The 5,068-nt window shown below is 44.3% G+C and overlaps 1 long non-coding RNA gene across 1 annotated transcript in view; it reads right to left on the bottom strand.

The window, feature by feature from the left end:
• Window positions 1–201: 201 nt before the first annotated feature.
• Window positions 202–5,068, bottom strand: part of LOC116516182 — a 21,198-nt gene continuing 16,331 nt past the window's right edge. The window contains exons 3-4 of the long non-coding RNA XR_004256315.1: window positions 3,723–3,858; window positions 202–595 (exon numbers count right to left, since the gene is read on the bottom strand). This is a non-coding gene — a long non-coding RNA (uncharacterized LOC116516182). The remainder of the gene's footprint in view (window positions 596–3,722; window positions 3,859–5,068) is intronic.

The following is a 5,068-nucleotide window of genomic DNA, read 5'->3' on the forward strand; positions in this document are numbered from 1 at the left end:
CCCCACTGGGAGGTTGTTCCAGAGGGTCGGAGCAGCACAGAGAAGGCTCTCCTCCGGGTAGTCGCCAGTCGGCATTGGCCGGCGGATGGAATTCGGAGGAGGCCTAATCTGTGGGATCTAATCGGTCTATTGGAGGTAATTGGTAATTGGCGGTAAGGTGGGTAAAATGAGGACCCAGATTGTTTGGGACAAGAGGCTGACTCTGTAAAACCGCTTAGAGAGGGTTATAAAGCACTGCGAAGCGGTATATAAGTCTAAGTGCTATTGCTATATCTTTGGCTTTCCTTGATGAAGGGTTTTGCCAAGAGAAGGGAAGGCAGAAAGGAAGAAAACATTGCGCTTGAGAATTTGCAAACTATTTCTGACAGGCAAGATGATTCTGAGAGACTTAGGGAGGAAGGCTCAGGGAGTTCACTGTAGAGGCAATTCCAGGCTTCGATCCTCAATCCCAGGGACCAGTTTCTGCCTCCTGGTATTTAATTCTGCAGAAGCACAAGTCTGATGGTATCCGATGCAGATGGCACAAATGCACTTCCAACCAGAAGGGGATATTATTTCTGTATTCCGATCATGTTAACATAATTCCTTGGTTCATCTGTAGAAAGAATAAGCGGGAGGGGGGGGAGAATCAATTAGTTTTGATAGGGTTGGGGTTTTTTTATTTTTAATATTCCGACTTTAATTAGAAGAAAAAAAACACCTCTCTGCAAAGGACAGCGTCGTAATGGCCTGCACTTAAATGAATTGAAAATAATTTTGAGCGAAACAACAAGGGTTGGCATTTTCTTGCCCAAAGAACACGTAACTGTATGATAGGCAGGGGTTAGAGTTTAGGAGAGGAATTATAATAAAAACTTGCCAGCCTGTTCATATTTGCGGTAAAAGCAATAGCTGCTAGGCCAATTTCACAGATAGAGAGTTAAGGTCAGGGGCTCTGGAAAGGCCCACATATGCTCACCGAATAGGCAATGAAAGAGAGTGACAGGCCTGGAAGCCACTTTTTGCATTGGACCTTCTGGCCTGCCACATTTACCGTATTTTTCAGAGTATAAGACTCACCTTTTTCCCTCAAAAAAAGAGGTGAAAATCTGAGTCTTATTCACTGAAACAGCATTTTTGGCCTCTCGAAACCCTGCTCCCTTTGCAAAATGGCCATGCAGCCTTTAGGAGGCTTCCAAAGTGCTCCTGGGCTGAGGACAGCAAAAATGAATGAAAAATGGGCATGACCCGTCAAAACCGCACTCGACTAAACCGCGCCTGATTAAACCGCGTCGCTGACGTCATCAACAGGGCGACAACAGCCAGCGCGGAGAAAGAAGGGCGCTTTAAATAGCGCTTTGAAAGCAAGCCGATTCAACTTAAGGTAAGGGTTAGGTTTAGGGTTAGCTTTAGGGTTAGCTTTAGGGTTAGGTTAAGGGTTAGGGTTAGGGTTAGGTTAAGGGTTAGGGTTAGGGTTAGGTTTAGGTTAGGGTTAGGTTAAGGGTTAGGATTAGGTTTAGGGTTAGGTTAAGGGTTAGGTTAGGGTTAGGTTTAGGGTTAGGTTTAGGGTTAGGTTTAGGGCTAGGTTTAGGGTTAGGTTTAGGATTAGGTTTAGGGGGGTTAGGTTTAAGTTTAGGGGTTAATTTTAGGTTTAGCGTTTACAGCATGCTTCTGTCTCCGCGCTGTTGTCGCCCTCTTGATGACGTCAGCTACGCGGTTTCGTCGAGCGCGGTTTAGTCGAACGCGGTTTTGGTGGAACCAAAAATGGGCTGGTTTTGCTCGTTTTTGTCCCCCAGTCCCCAGGAGGACTCTATAAGCCTCCTAAAGACTAAGCATGCCCCCCTTTTTTTTTTTACAAAAACCGGCCCGTTTTCATGAAAAATGGGCTGTTTTTGTGAGGTTTGCAGAGTCCAAAAACTTTTTTTTAATTTGCCTCTTCAAAATCTTGGTGTTTCTTATACTCCAGTGCGTCTTATACTGTGAAAAATACGGTAATGCTGTGGGAAAATGGGAGAGGGGATTATGGTGTATTGGAAGTATATAGTCAAAATAACATTCTTTCTCAGAGAGTCAAGGACATCTTGGTCTGCCTGGAAGGGTGTGATTAAAAGGAATCTCCAGTTGGGGCAGTGACTGTTTGGGCCATGGGATGGAGTGTGGGTGCAAGGGAAGGGCTTGGACTTTCATTTGGGGGAAACCTGGAAGCTTTCAGATCCAGGTTTCCCAGATGTGCCAATAGGACATCTCTGATAAAATGGAACTTTGAAGAACTTCAAGCCTTGGAGTCTTCTTTCCTTGGAGGTGTTCCTTGGAACCCTGACATTCTCAATGGGACCAACTAATATTCAAATAGCAACTACAATGCAATTGAAGGGCCTCCCTTTTTCCCATGTGTCTAAAATGAGGTGGGGCTTCTATCAGGTGGCCCCAGCCACATCTTGATCTCCCTTGCACACTCCTGATATCAACCCTGAAGTTGGCTGAACCAAGGCTTCCCGCTTTCCTCTTCAGTGCTGACACATACTGGAGCTGGGGGATAGGGAGGGGGGGGGAATAGAGATAGTTGGGTTGCTGTAGCCAAAAAAATGCTTTCTCTTGGGAACCAAGGACATTCCTGCAGGTATTCAGAAAGAGCAGTCCAGTGGTGGGATTCAAATAATTTAACAATCGGTTCTCTGCCCTAATTGTTTCTTCCAACAACCAGTTCACCAATTACTCAGAAAGTTAACAAGCGGTTCTCCCGAAGTGGTGCGAACTGGTTGAATCCCACCACTGGAGCAGACTGAGGTCATTTAGCAGCTGGACTGTATGCTGATTGGACCATGTGACTGAGGGTTGGAGGAAAGTGACAAACTTTTACTTTTAATCAGGTGAAAACCACGGGAATGTTTAGAGTCGGTTTCCACCAGATCCGTGCCAACAGGATATTTCCAATAAAGCTATTTCTTGAGGACTTCACCTGCCTCAGAGTTTTGTATAGTATAGCCTTTATTGTCATTGTACACCATGTATACAACAAAGTTGCTTGTATGGGATTACTACTTGGAACCCTTGAGATCTTATTTGTTTTAGTAACTGGGATAATTAGGATATGCATTGCCATATCACACTTGATGTGAATGGAGTTAGGATTAAGATTTATGTGCCACTAGAATCTAAACCGAGAGCAAACCCCACTCTTTACTAGCACTGGTGATGTTACCTAGTTTGGGTTTACTTCTTCAGTTCTGACTGGATGGCGGTGGGGAATAGAAGGATTTATATTCCTTTTCAGACTTCTGGTCATTTGCATCCTTTTAGGGTGTGGTTGAACCAGGAGCACTTCTCAGGTGGGCCTGAGGACACAGATAAACCTCCCAGTGCTTCAACGACCCTCAAAAAGGATGCAAATGACCAGCTGCCTGCAAGGACTATACATCCTTCTGCTCCCCACTATCTTGACAGAGGTGAAGAAGCTTCTTGGATGAGAAGCAAAAGTCTTCAAAAGAAAAAGAAAGAAAGTCCAGTTGCCTCCTGAAAAAAGCACCTTTGGGACAATCATGACCTGGAGGACTGAGAATCTCTATGGGCCATCACTGGAGATGTGATTTATAATGTGGCACATTTGGTGGGCTCCGGGTTGAGGAAGGCTGGATGAGGCAGAAAGGAATAGCACTTGAGTCCAGTGGGCCATTCTCCCCGTTCTTCCTTCCTCGTTTCCCTTTCTGCCATAAAAAACTCATTCTCAAGCATGGTTCACTCACCTATTTTCCTCTTCGACATTTTTTTGACGGATGCAGCAATAAACAGGGACGAGGAGGAGGAGGGTGAGAAGAAGGTCTCCCGCTACAATCGCAATCATGATGCTTGTATTAATATGGTAACAGTCTCCATAATTCCCTGTAGAAGAGACATAAGGTCAGTTGGTTTCCTGGGTTTGGTACAAGTATGAAATACAGAGAAAGCACCTTTTATCATGTTTTGTCCAAGGGACAGGAGCCTTCAGCCACAGATCTGCAATTTAGGGTTAAGTCCAGAGGGGTATTCAGCCGGTTTGGAATGGTTCAACCGAACCGGTAGTAGAAATTGTGGGTGCTGCCCACCCAGCCTGGTTCTATGTTGTCCTATATAGGTATGTTTTTGAGGCTGGGCACATGCGTGGAAGGTGCGCATGAAAGCAAAGCGCATGCGTGGAAGGTTGGGCCCATGCACCTGCGGAAGGGGCGTCCACATGTGAAGCGAGTGTTAGGAATATAATCTAACAGTTGGGTTGGCAATATATAAATCATGTAACAATGTTGTACCTGTTTCTTTGAATCATACTGTACATTGTGATTGGTTGCTGTTTTCCTCAATTGGCCATAAGAGGGAGCCAGAATGACTGTTAGCTCTCTGTTTCGTTAGATGCTGGGCTGATCTGATCTGAGTGTTTTGGAAGCTGGCTGTTAGAAAGTGTCGTGAGCTATTGCAAGTTTTGCAGCTGTTAGTAAACTTTGAGTACTGAACTGATTATGATACTGGACTATGTTATTTGGATTATCCCTTAACTGAAAGACATTGATGACTGACTGTCTTATCCGTGTATGACTTGGACTGTTTGATGGACTCTGATACCTCTATTTCCACGAAAGTAAAAGCCTATTTAAACTGAGTGTCTCTGTGTGTTCTCCAACACAACTCTCAAAACGCTTCTCTGAATGTACTCGCTCTCCCAACGGGCAGTTTACCTAACAGCTTACCTAACAGTTTGCGTGCAAACCAATGGTAACAAAATGTGAAACCCACCACTGGTTAAGTCCACAACAAGCTGCCACAATTACAGCACAATTTTCAAATTGTCAAATATACTAATACAAATAGTGTATTGGTGTATATTTGTATACAATATACACTATAAATATTTCCAAGCTTTTTTTAATAACTACCAGGCTTGAAAGAAATGTATGACACACGGACGATCAGCAAAGCAACAGAAATACTATGAGAATAGAATAGAATAGAATAGAATGGAATGGAATGGAATGGAATGGAACAAAGCAGCAGAATTGGAAGGGACCTTGGAGGTCTTCTAGTCCAACCCCCTACTTAGACAGGAAACCATATGCCACTT

This window comes from Thamnophis elegans, chromosome 12 (assembly GCF_009769535.1).
Source record: "Thamnophis elegans isolate rThaEle1 chromosome 12, rThaEle1.pri, whole genome shotgun sequence".
Lineage (NCBI taxonomy): Eukaryota > Metazoa > Chordata > Lepidosauria > Squamata > Colubridae > Thamnophis > Thamnophis elegans.